This window comes from Triticum aestivum, chromosome 5A, assembly GCF_018294505.1.
Source record: "Triticum aestivum cultivar Chinese Spring chromosome 5A, IWGSC CS RefSeq v2.1, whole genome shotgun sequence".
Taxonomy (NCBI): Eukaryota; Viridiplantae; Streptophyta; class Magnoliopsida; order Poales; family Poaceae; genus Triticum; species Triticum aestivum.
Window position 1 is genome coordinate 124963617 of NC_057806.1, and position 20776 is coordinate 124984392.

At 40.3% G+C, this 20776-nt stretch overlaps 1 long non-coding RNA gene across 1 annotated transcript; it reads left to right on the plus strand.

Moving 5' to 3' along the window:
• The first annotated feature begins 640 nt into the window (after positions 1-640).
• LOC123106696 (uncharacterized) lies at positions 641-1922 on the plus strand. The gene is made up of 2 exons (XR_006451439.1): positions 641-1138; positions 1756-1922. It is a non-coding gene; the product is annotated as an uncharacterized lncRNA (long non-coding RNA).
• Positions 1923-20776: the final 18854 nt, after the last annotated feature.

Genomic DNA, 20776 nt, shown 5'->3' on the forward strand with positions numbered 1-20776 from the left:
AGAACGGAATTTCATTTGAAGGTTTAGAGTTTGGCACATACAAATTTACTTGGAACAACAGGTAAATACCACATATATGAAGGTATGGTGGACTCATATGGAATAACTTTGGGGTTTATGGAAGTGGATGCACAAGCACTATTCCCGCTTAGTACAAGTGAAGGCTAGAAATAGACTGAGAACAGTCATGAAGGTAACTAGAGAGCGACAACAGTCATGAACATGCATTAAGATTAATCAACAATGAGTGCAAGCATGAGTAGGATATAAATCACCGTGGACATAAATATTGTGGAGGCTATGTTGATTTTTTTTCAACTACATGCGTGAAGATGTGCGAAGTCAAGCCACTCGAATCGTTCAAAGGAGGATACCACCCTATCATACCACATCACAACCATTTTAATAGCATGTTGGCACGCAAGGTAAACCATTATAAACTCCTAGCTAATTAAGCATGGCATGGGAAACTATAATCTCTAATTGTCATTGCAAACATGTTTCATTCATAATAGGCTGAATCAGGAATGATGAACTAATCATCTCTCCCTAATAATAAAGCACAGATTGACTCCGTGCGTTCACCATCACAATACGCTTTCTTCTCATGTCATAATACGCGTTTACGATTTGTATAGACAAAATCATAATATAAACGAGGTGGTACTAATTTGGGGATGAGAAATCTGTGATTAGGCCGTAGATCCCGCACGCATATGGGACAGGGTCATGTTCTCCTCCTCTTCTAGCCGCCTCTCTCTCAACACGCGAAGCCCACGCCGCCGTATGTGGCTGCCCAGCCTCCTCCGTCCTACCTTGCTGCCGTCAGCTCTGCCCTACCCCATCCCGCCCTCTATCAAGGATCTCCACCGATTCAAGCGGGTCTCTCAGATCCAAAACAAAATTCGTGTGAGAGATTTGGGGCTGATTGATCAATCCTTGGTTGGGATCTAGGCACGGCTATGGGGAAGATAGTGGTGGTTGTGTGCGTCGCGGTGGGACGACAATGTTTACGCTGGTGCCAGCGGTGGAAAGGGGTGGAGCTTGTGGGCTCCACGGAGGCTGACTTGAAGACGAAGGTGGCGGCGGTGATTAAGGAGGTGGCCCGCACGCTCCTTGAGATCAATTAATCCGATGTGTGAGTCCCATGTGTTCATCATCAAACTCATCCTCCCAAAGTACAATTAGTACAAGTTTATCTCTTTTTTCTTTACTACTGAACTTTATTTTTCTACATACTTTTTTCTCTCTGTAATGACTTAGGATCATTACTATGTATTCTTTTTTTGCGGGAATCATTACTATGTATTCAACCAGGGTTAATCAATATTTAGCCACAATATGTATGTCAGAAAACAGCTTCCACCTACAAAGAATTACAAGACAGGAAACTCGGGGTTCAGAAGCTTGAGAAATTGTATGTGGACATGGCCTTGCAAAAAGAACTTAGGTTCGTTCTCTATGAGAAACTGAAAATGTTTTTTAAAAAATTAGGTCAGGTCTATATACTATCTTTCGTAACTGAACCATGGATGTTATGCTTATATTGAAAATAATTTGAAATTTACAAGGCAGTGGAGCCAGTTCATATTTTGTGAGCAACCAAAGTGCAAGCAGCCTAAATTAGTAATCTTCGAATAAATTGGCTTATGAAATTTTGATGGTTTTGTCAATAGTACAGTAGCACTAGATATTCTAATGTTTCTTATATTTAGAAAATTTGCCCTGACCAGATTTTACTACTGTGGCATGCAGAAACCTTGATGCAAAAGGAAGCTCCATGAAGAAGAGATTGAAAATCCAACATCACAACATATATAAAATTTCTTATTTTCATGATTAGCAAAGTAATTGCAGACTGCTTGTTTGTTGTCTGATAAAACACATCTCTGAAAATTCAGTAGACCCTTTGATCGAGTTTACATCTGTTATCGTGTCTATTCCAAATTTGATTTAGGTCTATAGGCAAGGGCTAAACTGAATCATGCTACTACACAAGGGCTAAACTAAACCATACTACTACTTCCTACATGCCCAATTACTGATGATAGGAACTAACAGTTGGGCTGGGCGATGTTCCCATGCATGGTCGCGCTATGTTAATTAGTGTGTGCTGATCGTAACATGTTACTATTAATTTTCCGCAGAGGAGCGAGGGCCTGGCGAAGCACGTGGACCAGTTATCATTACAGTGGATTTTGCATGACACGCGTGCTTCGGTCTAATTAGCGCGTACGCTAAGAAATAAAGTGCGCAGACTTAATTTAGCATGTCTAAAACTTTCTTTGACTGCTGAATTTAGAACTGCTGCTTGGTACGCACTATTAATTTTCATACTGATAGGCTTAACCAAATGTTGTATCAATTGGGTAAAGTACTCCATTGCACTTCCAGGCAAACTTCAGCAATTAGTTAGAATCCAATGTCACCATGATTGGTATTATGGGTATCCATTAGTACTACCAACATACTGTAGCCAGGTACAATTAGTACGGACATGCACTAATTAGCATCACCTCTGCATCCTAATTATGCAGTGAACTTGCCGCTGATCAATTACAGTTTTGAAATAATGCTGAAACTCTCACACTTTTTCTTGGCAAAAAACAACTTACAGAATATAGCCAATCTATTTTTTGTGTGAATCCGAGCTTACTAATTTATTCATCTCGAGATAAATTGATTGTAGTTTGATACTTGGTTGTTGCTTCCTTGTTTTTCAAATGTACCCCCCTTTCAGGCACACACTAGGTTGATTCAGATATTGTAGAACTCTGCATTGTATTATATATATTATTTCTGTTGTTTTCCAGCTTAGCGGAAAATTTCATTCGAAGATTTGACTAGCATCCAACCAGAGGAATAACCCGAAGGGTTAGCAATCTTACAAGTTTGAAAAAGTGTGACAATAGTAGGGATTTTGTTTTTATGGTAACACAGTACTTGGTCAGGTTTTACAGTGTGGTCCCAGGTCTCATAGGTGAGAAAGCTTTGCTATATGTATGCTGTTGGAGAAATTATATAGCTGTTGTGGTGAAAATTCCTATTTATGGTTAAATAAATCATGTTGTTTCTGCTTTGTTAATAACCATGCCTACTATGATCCTGCGCTTCTTACTCTTTGTGTAGGCTTGCTGCCAAAACAACAAACTTAACATGTGCTTGATTAACTCAGTCAAGCTATTGTTGTAGTTATCTGATGTATGAAAGTGTAATGTTCTCCTCATGTCTATTCTGTTGTTTCAACTATACTACTTCTCTTGAGAAGTTTTCATGGTCCCACCCAGATTATACGCCATATTAGATCATCAAATTACCTACTAATTGACCTGCCAATGACTACAACGCTTGGTTGATTGCTTGTGGATGATTCTGCAATGTAGTGAAAGAATTTCAGTAACTAAATCCGCACGCTGTTCTTCAGCAATGGACAATTTCTGAAACTTTTCTGGAGTGTGACCGATATGATTCAGGTGCAGAAACGTTAGATGTTGAATGCTATAGGACTGGCGATACATATGCTATCTGCAAATCGATTGACCCAATCTTGCCTCACTAGCTCTGAGAAATAATTTAGATGAGAGTTTGTAAAGAGCATGTCTAATACCATGCGCTACAGTGGATACCGTCTTTGTTTACCGGTGCAGTTTAGTAGCACATCTTCTCGTGATCTCATTTTCTTTTATATTCCACGAAAGAAACATTTGCGCAGGGTTTGGTTTTGTCTTGGAAGTTCATAGGATATTGTAGGAATCGATCACGACATTGATGGATATCAAAGAAAAGTGAGTCTGGTTCACGATGGTGCGCGAAAGGTGAGGCTGCTTTGCGCTCAGGACAGTTGATTAGGAACTCTTTGATTTGTATCATTACCACTGGCTTGGTATCTGTACGTAGATGTGTATGCGTATTTGTAAAAATTAATGTTTTGGTTTATTATTTTTCTTAATTCTCAAGAGCAAAAAGAAAATACGTTATTAGTGTGTACGTACAATACTATACACATCAAGTCGGAATCAAAGTTGAATCGAAAGCGAAGAAATGGCTAACCCTGACTGTGCACCTCTCCAGCCCTAGGGTTTACTGCTTTGAACGCTTTAACGATTTTGTTATTATTATTGCTGTTCAATCAGGTTGCGATGAATCGGATTGGGATGAGTAGCTAGATGTGGATCGATGGTGGCGGCTGGAAAGGGTTAACCCTCACCGTCTATCTCTCCTGTTGCTCGGTGGTGACATGTGATCATCCACAGCTATCCGACGTATGAGGACTCGGAATGTGGTGTTTGCTCCATAGTGAAGCACATGGCCTTTCCTTGAAGGATGCATGGACACTTGCAGACCATCCCCCACCCCCCTCCAATGAAACAAGTCTGTAACATTGATTCAGAAGCGAGAGGGCGAGTCTATAACATTGATTCAGAAGCGAGAGGGTGTATGAGGGTCGGTGTACATATGGACCAGGAGCATGGTGTAGCTCGCACAAGGCGGCCCTCATGTCTAGCTCAACGAGATTAGTTTTAAACATTTCACTACGCTAGCGTGGTTCAATGACAAGGGTGTCGTGCAATGCTTGAACTCATTGCCTTGTCATATGTTTGGGCGCATTGTGATCAGGTGGATACCACGACCACTGTGTCGGCGAGGGTGGAAGCACGATAAGCAATTACATGGCTGAGCTAGAGGATGTGGGCCTGCATGGGTCTTTGAGTCATGTTCGGCGTGTGAGTTTGTTTCTCCCGTTGCAACGCACGGGCATTTGTGCTAGTATTTACAAAAACAAGATAGGTCGAGTTCATACCAGCTTCTCTCATCTCATTCAGTCCATCATATATCGTCATTATTGCATTTCACTCGCACAACCGAACGGTGTGGATAATAATAATAGTGCACGTGCATTGGACTAAGCTAGAATCTGCAAGCATTTTATACAAGGGAGAAGACAAGGTAATATGGGCTTTTGGTTAAATCAACAATAATGCATATGAGAGCCACTTAACATTTTCATCATGGTGTTCTCCTCTCGACCCCCAAAGAATAAGAAAGGAAATAAAACTATTTTCACGGGAAAGCTCCCAACAAGCAAAAGAAGAATAAGAAATCTTTTTGGGTTTTCTTTTAATTATTACTACATGCATGGAAAGTAAACTAGCTAAAAGCTACAACTATTTTTTTCTTAAGGTTTTTCAAACACACAAGAAGAAGGCTTAGAAAAGAAAATAAACTAGCATGGATAGTACAATGAAAAAGTATGAGCACCGACAACTAGAATGAGTGTGTGAACATGAATGTAATGTCGGTGAGAAATACATACTCCCCCAAGCTTAGGCTTTTGGCCTTAGTTGGTCTATGTCCACTGCTGGCTTGGCGGATATCCAAAGTCGTAGCTGGGGTTGTACCGAGATCCAACAACTACTGCCTGAAGAGCTGTAGCTTGGAGGCGTGCTGCCTCCGTCCTCCTCTCATACTCGTTTGTCTCCTCCCTGGTTATACCATATCTCCTTTTTGCCTGAAAGTTAAACAAAGTAGGAGCAGGGAGGGCAACATGGACAGTGCGATGTCTGTCAAAGATTAGTCGGTACTGGAGGAACTGTTCATTCCTCTCAAGAAACTGATGGCGAACCATAGAACTGTAATCTAGATAAGAAGGAGGCAAATCCATATCATTTCCATGTATGGGTACACCAAGATAATTAGCTACACGAGTTGCATAAATTCCACCAAAAAAAATTCCACTTGTACCCTTAAGATGCAACCTTCATGCAACAATGGCCCCTAAGTTATATTGTTTATCACCTAATACCGCACTCTTGAGGACACTAAGATCTGGAATGCACATGTGACAAGCCTCATCTTTACCGTTAATGCATCTACCTATAAAGATAGCAAAATAATGTATGGAAGGGAAATGAATGCTCCCTATGGTAGCTTGTGTGATTTTCCTAGATTCCCCCACAGTGATACTAGCAAGAAAGTCTTTATATTCAGATTTGCAAGGTTCACTAACATTGCCCCACTGCAGGAGTTTACAAGCAGTATTAAAATCTTCTAGGTCCATGGTATATGATTTATCATAAAGATCAAATAAAACAGTGTGAGAATTGCGCGAGGATGTAAATTTAAACCTCCTCCAAAGGAATCAGTTATGTAGTGGTACTATAGGAACTTATCTGATACGAAGTCCTCAAGATCAGCATTACGCACATACGCGTCAAATTCATCCTTGATGCCTGCCTGGACCATAAACTCCTCAAACGACCATTCAAAAGGCCGCACTTGAGCTTCCCTCGGCGGTTCATCGTTCGTCTCACGTATCGCGAGCCTTGGTTCTTGGTTCCTTGAGGAACCACCTTGGTACATTTTCCTATGCATTTTTCTTTCTCTGATGAATTTCTGAAATTTTAGTGACTCAAAATAAAAGTGAACCAAACTCAACAAGATTGATAGCAACTACTCCCACAAGTGCCTAGAGGCTATATCATGCATTAAAACTACTTTGGACCATATAAATTTGACATGCAAGCTCAAGAACAGGGTCACCTTAGCAGCAAAAATTTGTAATAAATAAATCACTAGAACAAAAACTAATTGGACCATTGGGGGAGTCACATACCGAAGAACAATTCCCCAAAATATTTTTGTGAATGGAGCTTTGAGCAAAGAGATCGAAAATGGCAGCAAAATGAGTTAGAACACGGGTTTGAGCTATGGGAGGATTTTTTTTCTGGAGGAAGACGAAGTGAGTGGGTGCTGGAATAAGTGGAGGGGGTCCACGTGGGGCCCACGAGGCTGGGGCGCGCCCCAGGGGGTGGGCACGCCCTGTGCCCTCGTGGCCAAATGGTGGGGCCCCCTGGTGTGTTCTCAGTGCCAGAAGTTCTTAAATATTCTACAAAAATCCATATTTCATCTTCAGGACATTTGGAGAACTTTTATTTTCGGGGTGTTTTTATTGCAGGGATAATTCAGAAAACAGACAGAAAATACTATTTTTACTTTATTTAATCGAAATAACAAAAAGTAAAAGGAGGGTATAGAGAGTTGTGCTTTCTAACTTCATCCATCTCATGCTCATCGAAAGGAATCCACTAACAAGGTTGATCAAGTCTTGTTCTAACTTCATCCATCTCATGCTCATCGAAAGGAATCCACTAACAAGGTTGATCAAGTCTTGTTAACAAACTCTTTCCGAATAACATGAAACCGGAGATTTTTCAAATAACACTAGGTTACCACAACGGGGATATGCATGTCCCCAACAATAAGAATATCATATTTCTTCTTGACAGTAGGAAGAGGGAATTCAAAACCTCCAATAGTAATCGTTGAAATTTTTCCAATAGAATTGATACTATGGACTTGAGGTTGTTTCCTCGGAAAGTGCACCGTATGCTCATTACCGTTAACATGAAAAGTGGCATTGCCTTTGTTGCAATCAATAATAGCCCCTGCAGTATTCAAAAAGGGTCTACCATGGATAATCGACATACTATCGTCCTCGGGAATATCAAGAATAACAAAGTCCGTTAAAATACTAACGTTTGCAACCACAACAGGCACATCCTCACAGATACCGACAGGTATAGCAGTTGATTTATCGGTCATTTGCAAACATATTGCAGTAGGTGTCAACTTATTCAAATCAAGTCTACGATATAAAGAGAGAGGCATAACACTAGCACCGGCTCCAAGATCACATAAAGTAGTTTTAACATACTTTCTTTTAATGGAGCATGGTATAGTTGGTACTCCGGGATCTCCTAGTTTCTTTGGTATTCCACCTTTAAAAGTATAATTGGCAAGCATGGTGGAAATTTCAGCTTCCGGTATCTTTCTTTTATTTGTAACAATATCTTTCATATACTTAGCATAAGGATTCATTTTAAGCATATCAGTCAAACGCATAAGCAAAAAGATAGGTCTAATCATTTCAGCAAAGCGCTCAAAATCCTCATCGTCCTTTTTCTTGGATGGTTTAGGAGGAAAAGGCATGCGTTTCTGAACCCATGGTTCTCTTTCTTTACCGTGCTTCCTAGCAACGAAGTCTCTCTTATCATAACGTTGGTTCTTTGATTGTGGGTTATCAAGATCAACAGCAGGTCCAATCTCTACATCATTGTTATTGCTAGGTTAAGCATCAACATGAACATCATCATTATCACTAGGTTCATGTTCATTACCAGATTGTGTTTCAGCATCAAAAATAGACATATCATTGGGATTCTCAGGTGTGTCAACAACAGGTCCACTAGAAGCATGCAAAGTACTATCATTTTTCTTTTTCTTCTTCTTAGAAGGACTAGGTGCATCAACATTAGTTCTCTGAGAATCTTACTCAACTCTCTTAGGGTGGCCCTCAGGATACAAAGGTTCCTGAGTCATTTCACCCCTTCAAGTCATAACTCTAACAGCATTATCATTTTTCTTATTATTTAATTCATTAAGCAAATCATCTTGTGCTTTAAGCACTTGTTCTACCTAAGTGGTAACCATAGAAGCATGTTTACTAATAAGTTTAAGGTCACCTTTAACTCTAGACATATAATCACTCAAGTGTTCAACCATATAAGCATTACGTTTCAATTGTCTACCAACATAAGCATTGAAGTTATCTTGTTTAACACAAGCATTGTCTAGCAGACTTATTACGAGGTGGTAAATTACCTTCATCAAATCTATAGAGAGAATTTACCTTTACTACCTGTGTCAGGTTATTAAGACCATGTATTTCTTCAATAGGTGGTAAATTCTTAACATCTTCAGCTTCAATACCCTTTTCTTTCATAGATTTCTTTGTCTCTTGCATATCTTCAGAACTGAGAAATAGAATACCCCTTTTCTTCGGAGTTGGCTTAGGAGTTGGTTCAGGAAGTGTCCAATCATTATCATTACTCAATATATTAGTAAATAGCAATTCATCTTGCTCAATAGTTCTTTCCCTGAAAACACAACCAGCACAACTATCCAGGTGGTCTCTAGAAGCATCAATTAGTCCATTATAAAAGATATCAAGTATTTCATTTTTCTTGAGAGGATGATCAGGCAAAGCATTAAGTAATTGGAGAAGCCTCCCCCAAGCTTGTGGGAGACTCTCTTCTTCAATTGGCACAAAATTATATATTTCCCTTAAGGCAGCTTGTTTCTTATGAGCGGGGAAATATTTAGCAGAGAAGTAATAAATCATATCCTGGGGACTACGCACACAACCAGGAGCAAGAGAATTAAACCATGTTTTAGCATCACCCTTTAATGAGAACGGAAATAACTTAAGAATATAGTAGTAAAGAATTTTTTCCTCATGAGTGAATAGGGTGGCTATATCATTCAATTTAGTAAGATGTGCCACAACAGTTTCAAATTCATAGCCATAAAAAGGATCGGATTCAACCAAAGTAATTAACTCAGGATTGACAGAGAAATCATAATCCTTATCAGAAATACAGATAGGTGAAGTAGCAAAAGCAGGGTCATATTTAATTCTAGCAGTCATAGACTTTTCTTTCAGCTTAGCTAATAGTTTCTTAAGATCATATCTATCTTTGCAAGCAAAAAGGTCTCTAGCCATTTCTTCATCCATAACATAACCCTCAGGCACATCAGGCAATTCATATCTAGGGGGAGAATCTTCATCATCACTTTCATCAATATTATCTGTTTCAATAATTTCATTTTCTCTAACCCTAGCAAGTTGTTCATCAAGAAATTCACCTAATGGCACGGTATTATCAAGCATAGAAGTAGTTTCATCATAAGCATCATGCATGGCAGAAGTGGCATCATCAATAACATGCGACATATCAGAATCAATAATAGGTGTCACTACAAAAAATATACACTTCCGTGATGATACTATTTGTCACAGTAGGTCACGTTTTCTGTCATGCATGTACATCCATGACGATTTTATGACAGAATCAAGATAGTCATACATGTGCTATCGTAGAAGTGTTCCATGACATTACCAAAATTATCATCACAGAAGTGTCCACTTCCATGACGATAAATCACGCGTCATAGAAGTGCTTTCGTCAAGGGTGATCGACACATAGCATCCACCATACCAGGTCGCCGTTAAGCCCTCGGGTCTGGTTTTGGATCCAATAACCCATTAACAACCCGGACCAATGGGGATTTTCCACGTGTAAAATTCTCATTGGCCAGAGGAAACACGTGTTGGCTCACCGTTGGGACAGATGTCATCCACTGATTGGACAGGAGGCGCCTATGATACGTCGACATGTGGCACGGCCCAACAGAGGCCCTTTCCGGTGAAAAGGCCGGCCCATTTGACTTGGTCAAAAGGTAATGGGCCGGCCCATGGAAAGCCTGTTAACGGCCTATTCGTATATAGTCCATTTACGGCCCGCTAACTACCGGCCCATTACGGCCTATCGGAATTAAGCCCAGTAGCTTCATCTGGACCATCCAATATGATTCCAGCCTGTTGTAACTTCCGGCCCATGTATGGTCCATGATGTCTTTCGGCCCATATAAGGCCCTTTGTAACTCTCGGCCCATTAAAGGCCCGAGATGAAACTGGCCCATAATGAACAGTGTATCGCTTTATACCCATTAATGGCCCATTATTCCGTTAGCCATTTCCAGCCTGTGTTAACTTTCGGCCTTCTAAGGGCACATTTATTCTTGGGCTCATTTTTAGAATTCGGTTAGATACAGTCCGTTACTGGCCTGTTCCGTTTGTGGGCCAAATACAGCCCGTGGTTACATTCGGCCCGTTTGTGGCCAGTTAACCTATTGGGATGTTTTCATAACGTTATCAAATACGGCCTATTCACGACCCGTTATGGGCCACGAATAGTATGGTCCATGTTTGGCGAAATGATTATACGCCTCGTAGAAGGCCCATGGATCCTATGGCCCACAGAAGACCAATGGATCCTACGGCCCGTAGAAGGCCCATGGATCATACGACCCGTAGAAAGTCCATGGATCCTACAGCCCGTAAAAGGCCCATGGATCCTACGACCCGTAGAAGGCCCACGGATCCTACGGCCCGCAGGAGGCCCATGGTTACAACAGTCCGTGTGTTGCCATGATTATTGTGGCCTAGTTACCAAAAATAGGTTATTGTGGACACTAGAAAAACGCAGAAAAAGAACTACAGTGACTACAAGCAAACAACTAAACAAGACAATAAGGAAATAAATAAGCAAGCAACTAATGCTAGCCTATTACAACTATTACACATATTACATCCACTGGGCATCAAAGTTCAGCACCAATGCAAATATAGGGAACAAAGCAGCATATTACATACAATGGCCGTCAAAATTGGCCACCAGTGCAAATAAACACGGAAGCAAAACAAGTCCATAACTGAAACAACTCCAGAAGAGCTCAAGAAACTTTATCCTGGGTATCCACCATGATGGCAATAAGCTTAGCAAGCTTATTATCTTTGTCTTGTTTGACGCTAAAATCCTCCAACGCTTGCTGTTGCACCAGAAAGTATGCATCTGAATGCTCCAGGGACTTCCGCAGTCCTTCCGCTTCTTGTCGCAGCACAGATGATCGATGTCTTTTAGCTTCTAGTTGAGACTCAAGAAACCGAACTGATTCTGACAGTGAGTTTGAATAGCTTGTGCAAGCGGTAGTGGCCAGTAACTCGAACAGTAAACCAAGAGAGGACTTTGGGGTTGCCTCACTATCTTCAAGATAGTTTTCCTTAGCTGTTTTATCAGCTTTGTTGGAGACCAACAAGGATATCTCATGATCCTGAACCTTATCTGCATTACTTCCTTTATCATTGCATAATAAGGCACTCTTCCCCAATATTCTGTCAGCATTTTAAAAGAAGAAACAAGCAGACACATAATAGGTTTAGCATGTACTAGTATATGAAACTCATTTCGGTGAACCAGTTCATTAGTAAGGAGGACATGTTTGGGAACGCAATAATTTCAAAAAAAAATCCTATGCACACGCAAGATCTATCATGGTGATGCATAACAACGACAGGGGAAGACTGTTGTCCATGTACCCTTGTAGACTGTAAGCGGAAGCGTTATGACAACGCGGTTGATGTAATCGTATGTCTTCACGATCCGATGATATGCACAAGTTCAGCTCGGTGACGTCCCATGAACTCTTGATCCAGCTGGGTGTCGAGGGAGAGCTTCGTCAGCACGATGGCGTGATGACGGTGATGATGATGCTATCGGAACAGGGCTTCGCCTAAGCACCGCTATGATATGACCGAGGTGGATTATGCTGGAGGGGGGCACCGCACACGGCTAAGGGATCAATGACCAACTTGTGTGTCTATGGGGTGCCCCTGGCCACGTATATCAAGGATAGAGGGAGGAGGTGACCGGCCCTCATAGGGCGCGGCCCAAGTGTGGAGTCCTACTAGGACTCCCTAGTCCTAGTAGGATTCCACCTCCCACATGGAATAGCAAAAAGGGAAGGGAGAAGGAGAAGGAAGGAAGGGGGCGCCCCTTTCCCTAGTCCAATTCGGACCAGTCCATGGGGAAGGGGCGCGGCCACCCTTGAGGCCTTTCTATCCTTTCCCGTATGGCCCATTAAGGCCCAATACGAATTCCCATAACTCTCCGGTACTCCGAAAAATACCCAAATCACTCAGAACCTTTCCGATGTACGAATATAGCCTTCCAATATATCGACCTTTAAGTCTCGACCATTTCGAGACTCCTCGTCATGTCCCCGATCTCATCCGGGACTCTGAACAAACTTCGGTCATCAAATCACATAACTCATAATACAAATTGCCATAGAACGTTAAGCGTGCGGACCCTACGGGTTCGAGAACTATGTAGACATGATCGAGACTCATCTCCGGTCAATAAACAATAGCGGAACCTGGATGCTCATATTGGTTCCTACATATTCTACGAAGATCTTTATCGGTCAAACCGCATAACAACATACCTTGTTCCCTCTGTCATCGGTATGTTACTTGCCGGAGATTCGATCATCGGTATCTCAATACCTAGTTCAATCTCGTTATCGGCAAGTCTCTTTACTCGTTATGTAATGCATCATCCTGCAACTAACTCATTAGTCACATTGCTTGCAAGGCTTATAGTGATGTGCATTACCGAGAGGCCCCAGAGATACCTCTCCGATAGATGGTGTGACAAATTCTAATCTCGATCTATGCCAGCTCAACAAACACCATTAGAGACACCTGTAGAGCATCTTTATAATCACCCAGTTACGTTGTGAGGTTTGATAGCACACAAGGTGTTCCTCCGGTATTCGGGAGTTGCATAATCTCATAGTCAGAGGGACATGTATAAGTCATGAAGAAAGTAGTAGCAATAAAACTGGACGATCATTATGCTAAGCTAATGGATGGGTCTTGTCCATCACATCATTCTCTAATGATGTGATCCCGTTCATCAAATAACAACACATGACCATGGCTAGGAAACTTAACCATCTTTGATTAACGAGCTAGTCAAGTAGAGGCATATTAGGGACACTCTGTTTGTCTATGTAGTCACACATGTACTAAGTTTCCGGTTAATACAATTCTAGCATGAACAATAAACATTTATCATGATATAAGGAAATATAAATAACAACTTTATTATTGCCTCTAGGGCATATTTCCTTCAGTCTCCCACTTGCACTAGAGTTAATAATCTAGTTCACATCGTCATGTGATTTAACACCAATAGTTCACATCTTTATGTGATTAGTTCACATCTCCATGTCACTAACACCCAAAGGGTTTACTAGAGTCAACAATGTAGTTCACATCGCTATGTGATTAACACCCAAAGAGTGATCATGTTGTGCTTGTGAGAGAAATTTAGTCAACGGGTCTGCCACATTCAGAGCCGTATGTATTTTGCAAATTTGCTATGTCTACAATGCTTTGCATGGTACTCTAGCTAATTTCTCCCACTTTCAATATGTATCTAGATAGAGACTTAGAGTCATCCATATCGGTGTCAAAGCTTGCATCGATGTAACTCTTTACGATGAACTCTTTGTCACCTCCATAACCGAGCAACATTTTCTTATTCTACTAAGGATATTTTTGACCGTTGTCCAGTGATCCACTCCTGGATCACTATTGTACCCTCTTGCCAAACTTATGGTGAGGTACACAATAGGTCTGGTACACAGCATAGCATACTTTGTAGAACCTATGACTGAGGCATAGGGAATGACTTTTCAGTCTCTTTCTATTTTTTGCCGTGGTCGGGTTTTGAGTCTTTACTCAACTTCACACCTTGCAACACAGGCAAGAACTCCTTCTTTGACTGTTCCATTTTGAACTACTTCAAAATCTTGTCAAGGTATGTACTCATTGAAAATATGTCAAGAGTCTTGATATATCTCTATAGATCTTGATGCTCAATATGTAAGTAGCTTCACGGAGGTCTTTCTTTGAAAAACTCCTTTCAAACATTCCTTTATGCTTTCCAGAAAATTGTACATTATTTTTGATCAGCAATATGTCATTCACATATACTTATCAGAAATGTTGTAGTGCTCCCACTCACTTTCTTGTAAATATAGGCTTCACCGCAAGTCTGTATAAAACCATATGCTTTGATCACTTTATCAAAGCATATATTCCAACTCCGAGATGCTTGCACCAGTCCATAGATGGATAGCTGGAGCTTGCTCACTTTGTTAGCACCTTTAGGATCGACAAAACCTTCTGGTTGCATCTACAACTCTTCTTTAAGAAATCAATTAAGGAATGGAGTTTTGACATCCATTTGCCAGATTTCATAAATTGCGGCAACTTCTAACATGATTCGGACAGACTTTTAAGCATCGATACGAGTGAGAAAATCTTATCGTAGTCAACACCTTGAATTTGTCAAAAACTTTTTTTGCGACAATTCAAGCTTTGTAGATGGTAACACTACTATCAGCGTTTGTCTTCCTCTTGGAGATCCATTTATTCTCAATGATTCACCGATCATCGGGCAAATCAATCAAAGTCCATACTTTGTTCTCATACATGGATCCCATCTCAGATTTCATGGCCTCAAGCCATTTTGCGGAATCTGGGCTCATCATCGCTTCCTCATAGTTCGTAGGTTCGTCATGGTCTAGTGACATGACTTCCAGAACAGGATTACCGTACCACTCTGGTGCGGACCGTACTCTGGTTGACCTACAAGGTTCGGTAGTAACTTGATCTGAAGTTTCATGATCATCATCATTAGCTTCCTCACTAATTGGTGTTGGAATCACTGGAAATGATTTCTATGATGGACTACTTTCCAATTTGGGAGAAGGTACAATTTTTTTTGACTGGGAACTGTAGGAAAAAGCCCCACAACAGATCAAAACTTTATTAAAAGAGAGGACAATTACCTCATCAAGTTCTACTTTCCTCCCACTCACTTCTTTTGAGAGAAACTCTTTCTCTAGAAAGGATCCATTCTTAGCAACAAAATATCTTGCCTTCGGATCTGTGATAGAAGGTGTACCCAACAGTTTCTTTTGGGTATGCTATGAAGACGCACTTCTCAGATTTGGGTTTGAGCTTATCAGGTTGAAACTTTTTCACACAAGCATCGCAACCCCAAATTTTAAGAAACAACAACTTAGGTTTCTTGCTAAACCACAGTTCATACGGTGTTGTCTCAACGGATTTTTAGATGGTGCCCTATTTAACATGAATGCAACTGTCTCTAATGCATAACCCCAAAACAATGGTGGTAATTTGGTAAGAGACATCATAGATTGCACCATATCTAATAAAGTACTGTTATGACGTTCGGACACACCATTACATTATGGTGTTCTAGGTGGCGTGAGTTGCGAAACTATTCCACATTGTTTCAAATGAAGACCAAACTCTTAACTCAAATATTTGTTTCTGCAATCAGATCATAGAAACTTTATTTTCTTGTTACGATGATTTTCCACTTCACTCTGAAATTCTTTGAACTTTTCAAATGTTTCAGACTTATGTTTCATCAAGTAGATATACCCATATCTCCCCAAATCATCTGTGAAGGTCAGAAAATAATGATACCCGCCGCGAGCCTCAACACTTATTGGATCGCATACATCAGTATGCATTATTTCCAATAAGTCAGTTGCTCGCTCCATTGTTCCAGAGAACAGAGTCTTAGTCATCTTGCCCATGAGGCATGGTTCGTAAGCATCAAGTGATTCATAATCAAGTGATTCCAAAAGTCCATCAGCATGGAGTTTCTTCATGCGCTTTACACCAATATGACTTAACGGCAGTGCCACATATAAGTTGCACTATCATTATTAACTTTGCATCTTTTGGCTTCAATATTATGAATATGTGTATCACTACGATCGAGATTCAATAAACCATTTATATTGAGTGTATGACCATAGAAGTTTTATTCATGTAAATAGAACAACAATTATTCTTTGACTTAAGTGAATAACCGTATTGCAATAAACATGATCCAATCATATTTATGCTCAACGCAAACACCAAATAACATTTATTTCAGGTTCAACACTAATCCCGAAGGTAAAGGGAGTGTGCGATGGTGATCTTATCAACCTTGGAATCACTTCCAGCTCACATCATCACCTCGCCCTTAACTAGTCTCTATTTATTTTGCAACTCTTGTTTCGAGTTACTACTCTTAGCAACTGAACCAATATAAAATACTAAGGGGTTGCTATAAACACTATTAAAGTACACATCAATAACATGTATATCAAATATACCTTTGTTCACTTTGCCATCCTTCTTATCCGCCAAGTATCTAGGGCAGTTCCACTTCCAGTGACCATTTCCTTTGCAGTAGAAGCACTCAGTTCCAGGCTTAGGTCTAGCTTTGGGCTTCTTCATGGGAGTGGCAACTTGCTTGCCATTCTTCTTGAAGTTCCCTTTCTTTCCCTTGCCCTTTTACTTGAAACTAGTGGTCTTGTCAACCATCAACATTTGATGCTTTCTTGATTTCTACCTTCATTGATTTCAGCATCATGAAGAGCTCGGGAATCGTTTTCGTCATCCCTTGCATATTATAGTTCATCACGGAGTTCTAGTAACTTGGTGATAGTGACTAGAGAACTCTGTCAATCACTATCTTATCTGGAAGATTAACTCCCACTTGATTCAAGGGATTGTAGTACTCAGACATTCTGAGCACATGCTCACTAGCTGAGCTATTCTCCTACATCTTGTAGGCAAAGTACTTGTCGGAGGTCTCATACCTCTCGATTCGGGCATGAGTCTGAAATACCAATCTCAACTCTTGGAACATCTTATATGATCTATGGCATTCAAAACATTTTTGAAGTCCCAGTTCTAAGCCTCAAAGCATGGAGCACTAAACTATCAAGTAGTCGTCATACCGAGCTTTGTCAAACGTTCATAACGTCTGCATTTTCTCCTACAATAGTCATGTCACTTAGTGGTGCACTCAAGGACATAATTCTTCTATGTAGCATGAGAATAATCCTCAGATCACGGATCCAATCTGCATCATTGCTACTATCATCTTCCAACATAGTTTTCTCTAGGAACATATCATAAATAAAACGGGGGAGCTATACGTGAGCAATTGATCTACAACGTAGATATGCAAATACTATCAGGACTAAGTTCATGATAAATTTAAGTTCAATTAATCATATTACTTAAGAACTCCCACTTAGATAGACATCCCTCTAATCATCTAAGTGATCACATGATCCATATCAACTAAACCATGTCCGATCATCACGTGAGATGGAGTGGTTTTCAATAGTGAACATCACTATGTTGATCATATCTACTATATGATTCACGCTCGATCTTTCGGTCTTAGTGTTCCGAGGCCATAACTGCATATGCTAGGCTTGTCAAGTTTAACCCGAGTATTCTGCGTGCACAAAACTGGCTTGCACCCGTTGTATGTGAACGTAGAGCTTATCACACCTGATCATCACGTGGTGTCTCGGCACGACGAACTATAGCAACGGTGCATACTCAGGGAGAACACTTATACCTTGAAATTTAGTGAGAGATCATCTTATAATGCTACCACTGAACTAAGAAAAATAAGATGCATAAAGGATAAACATCACATGCAATCAATATAAGTGATATGATATGGCCATCATCATCTTGTGCCTCATCAAGTTCTACTTTCCTCCCACTCACTTCTTTCGAGAGAAACTCCTTCTCTAGAAAGGATCCATTCTTAGCAACAAAATATCTTGCCTTCGGATCTGTGATAGAAGGTGTAACCAACAGTTTCTTTTGGGTATCCTATGAAGACACACTACTCCGATTTGGGTTTGAGCTTATCAGTTTGAAACTTTTTCACATAAGCATCGCAACCCCAAACTTTAAGAAACGACAGCTTTGGTTTCTTGCCAAACCATAGTTCATACGGTGTCATCTCAACGGATTTCGATGGTGCCCTATTTAACGTGCATGCAGTTGTCTCTAATGCATCACCCCAAAACGATATTGGTAAATTGGTAAGAGACATCATAGATCGCACCATATCCAATAAAGTACGATTACAACGTTCAGACACACCATTATGTTGTGGTGTTCCAGGTGGCGTGAGTTGCGAAACTATTCCACATTGTTTCAAATGAAGATCAAACTCGTAACTCAAATATTCGCCTCCGTGATCAGATCGTAGAAACTTTATTTTCTTGTTACGATGATTTTCCACTTCACTCTGAAATTCTTTTGAACTTTTCAAATGTTTCAGACTTATGTTTCATTAAGTAGATATACCCATATCTGCTCAAATCATCTGTGAAGGTCAGAAAATAAAGATACCCGCCGCGAGCCTCAACACTTATCGGATCGCATACATCAGTATGTATTATTTCCAATAAGTCAGTTGCTCGCTCCATTGTTCTAGAGAACGGAGTCTTAGTCATCTTGCCCATGAGGCATGGTTCGAAATGATCAAGTGATTCATAATCAAGTGATTCCAAAAGTCCATCAGCATGGAGTTTCTTTATGCGCTTTACACCAATATGACCTAAACGGCAGTGCCACAAATAGGTTGCACTATCAATATTAACTTTTCATCTTTTGGGTTCAATATTATGAATATGTGTATCACTACGGTCGATATTCAATAAACCATTCACCTTGGGTGTATGACCACAGAAGGTTTTATTCATGTAGACAGAATAACAATTATTCTTTGACTTAAATGAATAACCGTATTGCAATAAACATGATCAAATCATATTATGCTCAACGCAAACACCAAATAACATTTACTTTAGGTTCAACACTAATCGCGAAGGTAAAGGGAGTGTGCGATGGTGATCTTATCAACCTTGGAATCATTTCCAACACACATCGTCACCTTGTCCTCAACTAGTCTTTGTTTATTTTGGAACTCCTGTTTTGAGTTACTACTCTTAGCGACCTAGTATCAAATACCGAGGGGTTTACTATAAACACTAGTAAATTACACATAAATAACATGTATATCAAATATACTTTTGTTCACTTTGCCATCCTTCTCATCCGCCAAGTATCTAGGGCAGTTCCACATCCAGTGACCATTTCGTTTGCAGTAGAAGCACTCAGTTTCAGGCTTGGGTCTAGCTTTGGGATTCTTCATGGGAGTGGAAACTTGCTTGCCATTCTTCTTGAAGTTCCCTTTCTTTCCCTTGCCCTTTTACTTGAAACTAGTGGTCTTGTCAACCATCAACACTTGATGCTTTTTCTTGATTTCTTCCTTCGCCGATTTCAGCATCACGAAGAGCTTTGGGTACAAAGTTCTAGTAACTTGGTGATGGTGACTAGAGAAATCTGTAAATCACTATCTTATCGGGAAGATTAATTCCCACTTGATTCAAGTGATTGTAGTACTCAGACATTCTGAGCACATGCTCACTCGTTGAGCTATTCTCCTCCATCTTGTAGGCAAAGTACTGTTAGAGGTCTCATACCTCTTGACACGGGCATAAGTATGAGATACCAATTTCAACTCTTGGAACATCTTATATGCTCCATGGCGTTCAAAGCATTTTTGAAGTCCCGGTTCTAAGCCGTAAAGCATGGTGCACTAAACTATCAAGTAGTCATCATACCGAGCTTGTCAAACGTTCAAAACGTCTGCATCTGCTCCTGCAATAGGTCTGTCACCTAGCAGTGCATCAAGACATAATTCTTCTGTGCAACAATGAGGATAATACTCAGATCACGGACCTAGTCCACGTCATTGCAACTATCATCTTTTAACATAGTTTTTCCCTAGGAACATATCAAAAATAAGAGGGGAGCTACATCGTGAGCTATTTATCTACAACATAGTTATGCAAATACTATCAGGACTAAGTTCATGATAAATTAAACCTCAATTAATCATATTACTTAAGAACTCCCACTTAGATAGACATCCCTCTAGTCATCTAAATGATCACGTGATCCAAATCAACTAAACCATGTCCGATCATCACGTGAGATAGAGTAGTTTTAAATGGTGAACATCACTATGTTGATCATATCTACTATATGATTCACGCTCGACCTTTCGATCTCCAGTGTTTCGAGGCCATATCTGCATATGCTAGGCTCATCAAGTTTAACCTGAGTATTCCGCGTGTGCAAAACTGACTTGCACCCGTTGTGTGTGAACATAGAGCTTATCACACCCGATCATCACGTGGTGTCTCGTCACGACGAACTGTCGCAATGGTGCATACTCAGGGAGAACACATATACCTTTGAAATTTAGTGAGAGATCATCTTATAATGCTACCACCGAACTAAGAAAATAATATGCATAAAGGATAAACATCACATGCAATCAAAATATGTGACATGATATGGCCATGATCATCTTGCGCCTTTGATCTC